The sequence below is a fragment of the Prosopis cineraria genome, unplaced genomic scaffold (genome assembly GCF_029017545.1).
Source record: "Prosopis cineraria cultivar Desert tree isolate PC_DT_omini unplaced genomic scaffold, ASM2901754v1 PC14, whole genome shotgun sequence".
NCBI classification, from domain to species: domain Eukaryota; kingdom Viridiplantae; phylum Streptophyta; class Magnoliopsida; order Fabales; family Fabaceae; genus Prosopis; species Prosopis cineraria.
In genome coordinates this window covers 9,051,948-9,065,930 of record NW_026555345.1, presented here as the reverse complement: position 1 = coordinate 9,065,930, position 13,983 = coordinate 9,051,948, and the positions used below count along the sequence as shown (strand labels likewise).

Genomic DNA, 13,983 nt, shown 5'->3' with positions numbered 1-13,983 from the left:
GTTAGTAAGACTCATAAGGGGATTTAATATTGTGCCTTTCACCCATACAGGAAAAGAGCCAAAATCTAACAGATCTCTCATATCACTTTGCTTTGTATTTAATTGTCACATTCCGAAAATAGAAGGTGACCGGCATGGAGTGTAAACTATATCTCACATTCCCTAAGCTTTAAAAAAAATTCATTTTAAACACAATTGAATTTATACTGAAATTATGATATACTTAATAATATTTATGTTATAAGAAAAATTTTAATATTTTTTTAGAAATTTTGATAGAATTTTTCCTGTAAATAGGATCTCCTGAAATCTCTGCAACAAAAAATATTACAATATGTATTCAACAGTTTGGAGCTACACTCCCAAGTCACAGACAGTCAACATAATAAAATGAAATCATGATCCTAGCGACATTTAACATGGAGCACCTAAGCATAAGTCTCAAAATAAAACACATAATTGAATATTTACATAAAAAGAAAAGGCGTTTTCAAGGATAAATATTCACCCAATATAGTTGTAAGCCCATCAATGATTGACAAAAGGTTCAATGTCAGCTAATAAATCTGAGACCAAAATATTTTTTTTAATAAATAACATCTCCAAAAATAGAATTTAAAAGAGTGAAAAATAATAAAGTCAAACGATTATGTAAAATAATTAAAAAGATGATAATTGAATAAAATAAAATTATTAAATCAGTAAATCTTAATCATAATGATAAAATGAGAGTGAATTGAAATTGCTTTATTCGATCATGCTTGAAAAAAAAAATTATTCATATTAAAATCAAAGTAATACACTTACTAATTGAAACCATTGAAATTTCAAATACCCAAGTTAATTAAAAAAAGTTTAAAATTTTAAAAACTTAATAGAACAAGTAACAAACGTGAATTCATAGTCCATAAGGATAAATAACCAAATGCGACTTATGCCATGAAGACAAACATAAATACACAGTCCACAAGAGTAAATAATTAGACATGGTCAAAGTCATGAAACAGACACAGACACACAGTCCATGAGGGTAACTAATCATACATGGTTGAAGCTACGAAGTAGACATAGTTACAAGACCCATGAATAGAGCTCACAAAAATCAAACTAACTAGTCATTAACCAAGGCTTGCCAAAGGGTTAACGAAACTATCGTTAGCAACAGTGTTATGCTTAAAGTCTTCTCAAAATTACTTTTCGAACATGTGAAAAAATCATCATTATAAAAATATAATTCCCACTCTCGAAATCAAACTCACATGAATAATTTTTAAGCATCAAAACTTGCCAGAATAAAATTTTATAACTAATGTTTGTGCTTGCTTTTGTTAAGTAACCAAAATTATCAGAGCTGATAAAAATAATTTCGTCAATCTTAAAAGTACACTTCATAAAGAAAAATACACGCACATGCCATAATTTAATTATTTTTTCACATTACTTTGTAATTTCACAAATAAAGATATTTAAATAACAAAATATCTAATACTTAACACAGTTTTTATTAAAATAATTTACATGAAGATATAATATTTTAGAAAAATAATTTCATGGTTGAATTAGTTTAGATGCTATTCACTTACCTGAAATGTTTTTTAAAATTTATAATTCACCTATTTACCACTTATGTCGAACTTCTCTTTTTCCAAACATCCTAAAAATAATAAAGTTTTGATAAAAATTTTTAACCAATTCAATAGTTCCCTTTCAAACATTATTGCCACCAACATTAAGTTATAATGGGTTTGAAACTTTTAGAGCTAGGACTTTTCACATAAAAATCCCTCAAAGCCATAGATTAATACTTCATTAAAAAATACAATTTCCTATCAAACTTTTTGTCAAAATATCAAATGTACATTATTTTCAATTTCATAATAAAACTTTCAACATTCAAATTTATTACTTAATAATTTCTCAACTTAATAATTCCAAAGAACTCAACTAGCTACACAATATTTTCACAATCAAATTTCTACAGCCAATGACAAGCTCAATTGACAAAATCATGGTAGTCAAATCAATTATGTCTTTCAAGGATTTAATGAAATTTTAGTAAATTTAAATTCAAGCAAAACTCTCTTAATAGATATTTTATCAATCATCTTATGGGCATTATTCTTTAAACAAATGCCAACTTCTTTATCTTCAATTTCACTTCTAAAAATTTCATAATAGCAATATTGTAATTAATGACCAAATCAAACTCAATTAAAATTCAAACCCACATCCTCAATCTCTTATTCTTAGTATTAGAAGTTTCAGCTAAACTCAATTTTTTTTCCTTCAAACTCCAACATGCGTGGTATCACAAGGGGAAGAATTTCACAACTTCAACCATTCCAAACAAAATTATTTAATTCACAATTTCTAATCCATATTATACTTTCAGCACCTAATTTTAGCTTAATTCCATAATTTTTAATAATTTTTTTTTCTCAATAGTCACAAACAGCAGTAAAATTCAAGAGAGGAATTTCAATTTTAACAACGTCACCACACACTCACATGCACAGGTTCAGCACTGAGGCACCAACCACAACTTCATCCACTGATACACGCGCGCGCGCAGAGCCAAGTAGGGAGGAAGAGTCGAAAATCCTTACCTCTAACAACAATGGTGGAAGTTAGAAGAAGGAGACGCCGTTTCTCAAACGAGGAAGAAGAAGATGATGAATTTCAACCAGAGGCGTGCAGAACAGAGGAAGACAAAGAAGAGAACAAATGGCAGCAAGGAGGATGCAAAATCAATGGTGAAGTAAGGACCCAAGACTCGCGACCTCAACCACTACACTAGGTCGCTTCACCGGCGGTCTAAACAGTGGCCGAAGGAGGCCGGAAAGGACGAGTACTCTCCCTCTGTTTTGGGTCGAGAATTTTTGAAAGAAATTGAGAGAGAGAAGAAAGGGAAGGCCGACTATATTGGTTTTATCTCTCTCTCTCTCTCTCCCCTCTCTTTTTTTTTTAAGGGTAAAAGAGTAATTTGATGTAGGGTGAAGTAAAATGAAAATTTTATTTTTGGGCATAAGAAGATTTGAACTCAACCTCCCAGATCAATAGCTATATAATAGCCACTAGGCTAACTCTTTTTTTGGCTGAGTATATTTTCAAAATTAATACAATTACAATTAAAAAAATTATTATAGATTTTAATTTTATTTAAAATTTTTGAATTATTACATAAACGTAAATTTTTTTTAAAAATTTAGTTAATAATTAAAATTTAAGTTTATATCTTCAAAATTATTTGGGAGAAATAAGAAAGATTGATATTTAAGAAAAATTTCATTGATAAGTAATCTCAAAATAGGATTTTATCTAAAAAAAATTTATGAATTTAATCATAGAAAATTAATTTTAAATAGTTATCCCATTATAAATCTAATATATATAGATACATCATATGCAAGTGTAGGCAAATTAAGGGTGGAAAAAAAGTGTAAGCAAATAAAAATTTAGTAATGTAGTAAGAGATGTCATTTGAATTAGACAAGTCTACAATTAATCAAATAATTTTAAGGATTAAAGGGCATATTTATCCTAAGATTTTTTATATAAGAACATTGGATATTTTGAACTTTTATTGTGAAAACTTTTTTACGTCAAAACTTTTAGAAATGGAACAATTTTGCCCTACTGTTAAATTTGACCTCAATATATTTCACTTTCAATATGGCAACCACATGGCATTATAAAAAATTTAAAAAAACATAGATGTTTTTCCTTTTTCTCTTCTAGATTATCAACCATGGCATTTCACTTCTTCCACCCCCTGTTTTCTCTCCCTCCGACCACCCCACATTGATCCTCACTCCCTCCAACCACCCCCACCTTGAAAACTCACTCCCTCTGACTACCCCTACCACTTCATACATTCTTCGAAAATGATGACCAACTTTAAACTTGGATCCAAAAACCAAAGCGATCCAGGAACTCAAAATGAGGTTTGCAAACACTAATATTGTTTTCAACCTAGGAACACACAAATTCAACTAAAGTGATCCCAAAACCCAAATCAACAACAAAGAAATGTGCTGATAGAACAGGCGCAAATAAAAGAGATCCAAATCATCAATTCAATTAGTGAGGTGAACATCCCTGCGGCTTCATCATAAAGTTCTAAAAAAAATGTCCAGTATCAAAAGAAAACTGCAAGAATTTACCTAATATAAGAAAAAAAATATACAGACATGCCTGAATTCAATTAGACACAGATGCTTTCAAAACCACAAAATCCAAAGAAATAGAATATAAGAAACCACTAATCCGATTGGAACCACGACTAAAAACCCAACTTGAAAAATGGGGACAATTTAGAGATATAAAAAAGAGAGAGAGGAAGATGAACTTAACTTCGTGAAACCAGAACAATGGATTAGAAGAAAGTCATAGAACAAATCTAGATCTAATGCCTTAAAAGTACAAAAATTGAACTTTTTCTGACTCTCATCCTTCGCCTCTTCCATTCTTTCCCCTTTATCATCGTACATCCGACTCTACAATTCATCAACTTTCTTCTCCAACTCTGTCTTGACAAACAATATGTCGTATCATGGCTCAACAGTTACGAGGATCATTAGGCGGTGTATGTGTGCTTGGGTAGTCAATCTTTTGTCAGTGGAAATCAAATGGAGGGCATTGCATCTGTGTTAGAAGAGAGTAGGGTGCGTTTTATTTAGTCCATGGAAGGTGGCAATTAGGGAAAGGTTCTGTCAGGGTTCGAACCTTCGGATATGGGGAAAGGAAGGAGCCACCAACACGCCATGCTCTACTCTCAAATGAATAAGATGTCGATTTCCACTCCATGCTTTACTCTCAAATGAAGGGTTCGAAGCTTCACCTGTTTGATTGAGGAACGAAGAAGATGGAGAAGAGGAGCCAATGGAGGAAGAAAAAGAAGCAGAGAAGCTTTAATGGCCACATGTGATTCTTCTTCTTCTTTTTTTTAATTTTTTAAAAATATACCACGTGGCAGAACACAGCCTACTAATGGTCAAACTTGACGATAGGATAAAATTGTTTTTTTTTTTAAAAATTTTAAGATAAAAAAGCTATAAATAAAAGTTTAAAATGTCCAGCATCCTTAGAAAAAAAAATTTGAAGACAATTATGTCTTTTAACCCTAATTTTAACAGTAATAGTTAGATTTTATAATAGGTTTTCATATACAAGATTTTAAAAATACATTATAACACAATAATATAGCAAACCTAAAATGGGTCTTAGTGGTGTAAGGTTAGGAGGAGATTCAAGAGCCCATAATAATGTTGGAACTTGTAAGGATTGTGGATGAGTTTTTTTTTTTTTTTTTTAACAACCAAATAGCCAATATTTCAAGTTTATCTCAATTATTAATTTTATCTTTTAAGTTTAATTTTTATTAATATAGTCTTTGAAGCTTTTAAATTAATTTATCGTGTTTAGTATGTAATGACTTAGGAATTTAAGAATTTTTAAAATATGCAATACATAATTAGTGGACCAATTAAATCAACGATTGTTTAAAATAAAACAGGGCCAACAATTAGAAAAAAAAACTAAAAAGAGAACTCAGAATGTATTCACTGAGTTATAATAAATAAGTTTAGTGGTGATTTTGTTTGGTATATGCCCTTAGGATTCTGGGTTTGGATCTCTTTTTGCCTAAGTGGAGCATTTTATTTATTTTGGCCAAACCTCAAAAAATAACGGAATGACATTAATAAGAAAGCCACGCACGCATCAGCTTTCCCATTCTTTCCTTCCCCATCTGCGATGGTTCCAGAACTAACGGGAGAGGGTGAGAGCTCGGTGTGCCGTCTTTCATCCTCTGTTTCGATCGTCTATTGCCGGCAGTCATGGGTGTGCTTCCGCCATTGGGATGGGTTCTGTAAGCTCCCGATTTCTTCCTCCTCCTCCGTTTTAGCATCACGTGCTTTCCTTCTCTCTATCTCCGTTCTGCGTTGTTACTGTCTTGGGTGAGTGGAAGGGCTGGATTCTTTCTTTCCATTTCTCCTTTGCTTGTTGGTGAGTTCAAACATCATTCGTTCCGTCCCTTGTTTCAGATTTATGTGGTTGTGGTTGTTGAATGGGTTTTTGTAATAGAAATAGAAAAGCTGATTCTCCCTCATTGTTCTTGCTTGTTGCATAAATGGGAGAGAAGTTTGGATTCAGGAAAACTGAAATTTAAGTTTAAAGAGCATGAATTTTGATAAACAATTCCACTTCAATTGCTTTCTTGGGTTTCAAAAAAATGGGTATGAATTCGTGCACCTGTTAGGGAGTGAGTGAGGTTTTAGCTAAAGCTTCTTATATTGCTTTTTTCTTATTTAATTGTGCTAGGTGCTTTTGTTCTTCTTATCATATTGCTTAGTATAAAATAGTGCTGGTTGCTGCGTTTGTACTCCTCTTTTAAGTAATGATATTTTACTCCTTTACTTAAAAAAAAAAAAAAAAAAAATCGGGAAGTTTAGATTGGGTTTTTTTTTTTTTAGCTGAAATTGAATCTCCGAAAGGAATCGAATTTGAGAAGTATAGTTTGATTTGAATGCACATAAAATATTTGATAAATTATTTGATAGAAGAATTTTATTTTAGGATAGCAAATGAATATGAAAAATGTATTATTGTTAACTAAATTATTATAGAAGATAATTATTTTTTATAATAAAAGGTTGGAAATAAAGGTAGAAATTTTGAGAAAAAAAATATTTGGTTAATAATTATACATTCAAGTTTGTTGTTCTTATGTTAGATTTTTTTTTTGGCACATATAAAGTGCGAGACGGAATGTTTGATTAAAGAAAGTTTATGAAATTAGACAAACTTGAGTGATAATACTAATTAAATCATAGAAGTTGTTTATCTTCTATAGGTAGACTTGAAAACATTGAATATTTTTATATATGTGTTTGTTGAAGATTTATCATTTAATTCAATATGGCTTCTTATTTGTTAAATGTTGATGTTGAGATTCTCCTTTTCAATTCTCCAAATTTGTTTGAATTGAAGATTTTGGACTTATAAAATGTATAAAAGAAATAACAATAATGTCCCCTGGACTATTAGGGAATTATGGCACAGACAATACTACAAAGAGGATTAATTAGAAGTAAATTATATATTTAGAAATGTTTCAATTAAATGAATAGCGTTCCAATGACTTATAGATAAAATTCATTTTTTTCAATATTGATCGAGCATATTGTCATGCACACACATGATGTTATGATTTTTACTCTATTATTGATATTTAAAGGTTAGTCTAAAACAAATATTTTATTTGATTTTATTTATTTTTCAATATTCTAATTACAAACATTCAAGTACGTGAACTTGTGTTAAAGAAGTTTGATATTTGAAAAAATTGATATGGTATTCCATCGATAATTGGGTTCTATGTACGCTTGAAAATCTTTCAGTGAGATTGAATACAGAACACTGGTTGCCAATAGCAGTCCTGTTAGCTTTTAGCGCGCCATGGTATATGTAGCTAACAATGTACATAGGAGATGCTAGCCTCGTGTGATAATTAATGCACGTGGATTGGAAGGATGGTAATTCGTGAGCATTATACTCACATTTGTTTTCATGGGGCTCATGCCTGTGCTTGTTTCATGGCTCATGCCACACTTACTTCATGGCTTTTAGCCGCGCTTGATTGGTTATTTATCCTTATGGACGATGTATTTACGTTTGTTTGTTATTTATTCTCGTGGGCTGTATGTCCACACTTGTTAATCGTTTTGATAAAGTCCTACCAAATAAAAAAATAATTTTGAAATTATTATTATTTTTACTAATCCTATTAAACAAGCTATTTTTTTTTTTGAATAGATTTCTTTATAATGAACGATGTATCTCCTAATTTTTTGATATGAACATGATATTGTGTTACTATCATATGAGAATATTTTTAGATAAAGTATTTGAATGGAATCATTTGATTTGAGTCATGCACCTTTTTTATTTCAAATGACCATTTTAGTTAAACTCATGCTTATTCCATTTATATTTCTTTTTTTATTTCATTTAATTTTAAATTTGGGGCATTATTTACTAAAAAAAATATTTTTGGGTTTTAGATATAATTGTTGAATCTATATCTTCGGATAGTTATTGAGAGGCTTTACCGATGAATTGAAGCGGAAAAATTCTTTTAGGCAAATCTCAACTTGATGTAAATTTTAACTTTGTATTATTTTCTTAACTTGAGTATTAGGTGCTCCACATGTACTGTAGGTAAGATCCTTGTCTTTCTTATGAGATTGTATATCTGTTGGTTAGGAGTGGAGCTCCTTTTGTTGGGTTGTTGTTATTCTTTTTTATTGTGAGATTTTAGAAAAACTTACTTTTAAGTGAGGTTTTGCTAAAAAATTTCTACAGAAAATTATGAATCTTCTTGCATAAAAAGTATTAAGAAAAATAAAATCCTGTTGTGATGTCAATTATGTTTACGGTATAATATGTGAATTTCTTGAATTAAGGCTGAAGGGATTTGTGTTTTATATGCATATCCTGTGCCGATCACATTTAATCTTTTAATTTTATATGAGGTTTCATTTTGATCTCTTAATTTTATAAAGTATCATTTCAATCCTTCAACTTTAATATTATTAGTTTCATTAACAAAAATAATTGACATTGAGCTTTTAGATGTTGATAAAAAATTATCAAATGTTGATATATTAAGTTTGATTTTTTAAAATAACAATGATGACTAACAGAAAAAAAAAATCATTTTGAGTCTAATAACAATGTTATGGTTGAATGAATGAAAATATACTTTATAAAATTAAAAGATTAAATTAAAATATTATATAAAGTTAGAGGATTTAAGGTGTCTTTTATCCAAATTATTCTAATATGTAAAGTATGTTGATGACTTTGCATGCATATATAGCTAAATGAAAATAAACTAGCTTTTAAATTAATTTCATTTTTACTAATCTAGCCCCTTAAGCTGCATTTTGTTCTTTTACTTTTTTTTTAGAATTTCTAATTCTATTTTTTTTTCTACTTGAATAAGTATATCTTTTATTAATTCACATAGATATCATCAATATTATGTGATTTATGTTAGCATATCTAAACAATTAGGATCAGATCAATAATTTCTACAAAATATATTTAAGGGACTAAATGATAAAAGTCAAATTTGAAAGGCCAAATAATAATTAAAATAAATTTAAAGATTAAAATTTTCTTTGTGCCTATTTTTTTATTAAAAGAATAGTGGATCGATGAGATTACGCAAAGAATTAATGATATTCTTCTGCAAAGAATCTTACTTTTAAAAAACTTAAGAAAAGTTAAGAATATTTTTTGTGCTATGTTTCCTTTTCTACTATTGATTTCTACCTGTAGATCTAATCAACAGAGAACTTATATCGTGGCTCTAAGTTCTGACATCACCAACCTCTCAAATTGAAGAACCTCATAGATACATATGATGATCAGTCCAGTTTTTCCAATCATGTTAAGATGGGTCTATCCCATCCTTAAAATAATGAAATCATTATTGGACATCCCTTCTAATCTTGAATACATTATTATATTTTTTATTTTATTTTATTAATATTTAATATTTTGTTTATTCAATTAGAGTTAAAGTATATATTTTTGGTTTATTTATTTTATATTCTTTTTACATAACTTATGTCACTCAATGATTTTGTATTGTTATAATATTTATAGTCTAAAAGTTATTTTTTGTTATTATTGTGCACTTGATTTTAAATTGTGATTGTTGTAATTGTATTTTTTTTACTTTAAATTATAGTTACTGTAACTAAATTATTAAATTTATATATTTATATTGTTTTGATTTTCTACTTAACAGAGTCTGCGAAAAGGGATCTAATTTTATTTTATTTTTTTCTGTTCTTTTCACTAGTGGGTGGATACAGCACACCCATGCGCGCGCGCACCATTTGGGTAAATCTTCTTGGCTTGTTCAAATGTACAAAATTGAAAAGAAGCTAGACTCCAAATTTTAAAAAACAAATTAAAGGGAAAAAATTGAATGGGATCGGAAGAGAAAATTATAAAAAAGAAGTGTCATACAATATCATGTGGGTGTTTGGTCTAGTGTGCTCTATGTTAAACTATATAGTTTAAGTCATATTCAAACACGTGTGTTTTCAAGTTGCATTTAACTGAATGGAGCTAGTATATTTTGCTAAAAGAAATATTACCATTAGCCGTGGGACTTATTTTAAAATCATCATATTCTTTCTTTATTAATATCATGTATATATCTTTAATATTTCAGAATTCACATACACAATTCTTCAAAGGGCGTCATTTCCTAAAGGCATTCCAAGAGAGTTTTTGATTTATAGCGTTTACTCATTTAGTACTATTTATGAGATAGGGGAATTTTTTTTTTGTTTTATTTATAAGGCATCTAAATGAGTATTTGTCTATATTTATCCTTTTACATCTGTTAAATGGTCATAAGTTTATTAAATGCTAGTGTATTTTGTTTTTAAAATATTATTTAAATGGTAAATTTGGAAACTTGTTGATCATTTTTAGATTGATAATGAGGTTTAAAATTTTTCTTGATTCTGGTGAAAATGTTGGAAGTGATTTATAAATAGGAATAGAGAGAATATGTTTTGTGCATGTATGAATTAAATTCAAATACTACAAAATTGATCTCACTAGCAATTTAATAATTCATATACTTATTCATACTAATAATATATTATAGATTCATCTTTAACAATGAAGACAACATCATCATCATCATCAACAACCACGTCAAAAATGAGCTTGAAGCTTTTAGTTGACACAAAAGCTGAGAGACTTCTCTTCGCCGAAGCATCTACTTCGTCGACTTCCTTTGCAACCTCCACCGCTTGTCAATCGGCGCCATCACGAACCTGCTAACCAAAACCAACATGGTGCGTTCCTAAGGCAAACTTTATGAAGGCATCGAGAATCTTAGCAACGCATACTTGCTACAACATAACCAAGGTAAAGACATCTTGCTGAAGCCAAAAACCCTAATCCCTCTTGGCTTCCTCTTGCTACCAAATTACGAAGGGAATGCTGAAGAAGAAGAAGAAGAGTCTCCTGAGCTGTATATGTGCAGGAATAGGTGTCCGTACAATGTGACTCTAGTTATGAACACCCGGTGTTCGGATTGTAGTAATACTATGAAATATCCTGTGACGTATGTGGGGAAGAAGAAGAAGATGGAAGTGGAAGGTTTTGGTGGGGAGGATGGGTTTGGGAAGGAAGCTGTGACGTATATGGTAATGGATGATCTTGTGGTTCAACCTATGTCTCCTATCTCGTGTATTGCTTTGCTCAACAAGTTCAACATTAAAGATGTTAGTTCACTACAATAAATGGTTGTTGAGTTTGGAATATAAGAGGTGATTTGTGTGTGTGTGTGTGTTTTTTTTTTTTCCTTTTATGTTTGTGTTTTGCCTGTCTACTACACTAATCATCCCTTATTTACCAGGGTATCCAACTACTGAAGGCTTCTCTGCAGTACAGCAAGGCTCTAACAAGTGTTTTCCTCAAGGATATCAAGTTTAAGAAAGAATCAAATATGATCCTTCATTAATGTCATTGTGTGTGTGTATACTAAATGGTATTACCTATTTGATTTCATTTAATTGTTCTTTGTCACGGATAATTACATAGTTATGCTTATCAAATAAAATTAGCATGGATGTGAATAATAAACAAAGGGTGAGTTGAGGTTGTCGTGTATTCCTTTGTCCCCATAGTATAATACTTTAATTTGTGCTTTGTGAAATTGGTTACTTTTTCATATTGGCTTACAAAATGACTACTATAAATATTGTTATTCTAGACAAAAGTGTGTGACTGTCAAATATGGTATAACTTATTTGACATTTATTGGGAGAAAAACTAGAAAGATTCATTATTTTAAAGAAATTTTCACTAACTACAAAGAATCAGAATAAAATGGAAAGAAATAAAAATATATAGTATATCGATCTACCCCTAATATAATTAGAATCTCAAATGAGATTATCTAAGATTTTTTCTAGAATTAATTATGGCAAATAAATTTTAAGTAGCATTATCCCATCATATATTACATATATGTACATATACATCCTCACACTTTGAAAAAAATTATAAAATATATAGAGTATGTAAATTTTATAATTTTATACTTTCGGGTTCAGGTTCTAACTCCACCACTATGTAGATCTATATGTGTGCATACAAATAAAGAATCTATAATAAGAGACGTCACTTTTGTTAGACAAGTCTATTAAACTAAAGTCATTTTAAAGGAGGTAGATGAATGTTAACCTATTGAAATTGATGCCAATTCAATACATTTTCCTATACTATCTTTGACTAATTGATTCAATTGTGAATATTTTGGGTTTAAGTATAGGAAAATGAGCTCTAAAATTAACCCTGAAAATAGAATTTATTGAAAATTTTTGTAAAGAATCTTGCCTTAATTTTAAACTTTGAAAGATCTCGTAACTGTATCTATTATTTCAGGTGACTTCATTTAGGTAATTTTAACGATAGAGAGCCAAATGATATTTAAAGATGCATATGGAAATACAAAGGCAGTAAAAATTAGGCCACAAATGAATATTGAAGGCTTTATGCCATGTGTTGCAGTGCATACATAGTGTGCTGCCACATGTGGCACAGAGAAGGACTTACTGGACATGCACAAGCACACACAACTTATTGTCAACACGTCGCAACACACTTCCACATTTTTACACATGCACCGCAGTGTACTGTCGACACATTGTGGTGCATGACTTAAATTTTGCTATGCTTTTCGAGCTAAGGAATGCAAAATTAGGGCTACATAAGCCATAACCATGCCTCTAGATAGAGAGCTACTATTTCTAAAGGTCTCAAGAGGCTTGCTATGCCAAGGTTTTGGGTTTTTGAGGGAGATTTGACTAAGGATTGAAGAGTTGAATAGATTTAAGTGGATTTCCTTCAGTTTTTCTTCTTCTCTTCCCTTTTCTCTCTTTGTTTATGATATAGATGCTGTACATTTTATCATTTGTGGCTCTTTTCTGAATATGAGTAGCTAGTTCTTTTATTTTAGGATTATTTCAAACATTTGTATAAAGTAAGACTTAAATATTCCTCTCTTTTGGTAGTTAACGAGATGTGTGTGTGTGTGTGTGTGTGTGTGTGTGTTTGTTTGTTTGTTTGTTTTATCTTATGCTTAATACTTTTAAGTGCTTGATCACTATTTAGATTATTTTGTTCACTTGAGTTGTGCTTGAGAGAGCTAATTTAGGTGTCAAATTTGGATAAAATAATGTTAGACTTGACATTTACAAAGATAAATGGATGGTTATATTGATAAAATAAAGATATTTTATTAACCCTTTATAGTCTCATTAAGATTGAAGCTTAAAAATTATTTTCACTAGTTATTTCCAAGAGATTGTGAAATTTTAGTGTTTGCAAATATACTTGATTTTAACTTGAGAAAGCTTTTTCAAGTAAATTAAAATCTTAGACTAACATTTATTTTTATTAAAAATATTTTTGAGAGGAATTAATTTAAGTTTTATGAAATACAAAGGGGAGAGATAATCCTAGACCCTCACCTCATGAAATCAAGGTTTCAACAAATTTTAATTGCTTTCAAATACTTCTTAATCTAATTTTCATTACTTTTACCCAAACTTACCCTTAATTTTGCTCAACCTAATTCAAAACTTAATAGTGAATTTTTAACTCTCTTTTTCTTAAATCCTCATGGGAACAATAACTTTGGAAAACTCTTTATACTTGTGATGACCTATTTGCTTACGGTAATGCTTGACGGTGAATAATAAGTTAGAATTTTTAGAAAATTGAGACTTTCTAGCCCATAATAATGTTGAAAGGATTGTGATGATGAGTTGATTCATGTCCTTATAACATCCAAGGACTCAACAAAGAGGTTGACACATTTGACTATGATCAGATAGGATATTAGAACTAGGTCTAGTTTCAGAGCATTATGCTATTACC

General features: G+C 30.0%; 1 long non-coding RNA gene across 1 annotated transcript; it reads left to right on the top strand.

The window, feature by feature from the left end:
- The first annotated feature begins 5,719 nt into the window (after positions 1-5,719).
- LOC129291996 (uncharacterized) lies at positions 5,720-11,671 on the top strand. Its single transcript, XR_008588839.1, has 3 exons — positions 5,720-6,006; positions 10,697-11,366; positions 11,456-11,671. It is a non-coding gene; the product is annotated as an uncharacterized LOC129291996 (long non-coding RNA).
- Positions 11,672-13,983: the final 2,312 nt, after the last annotated feature.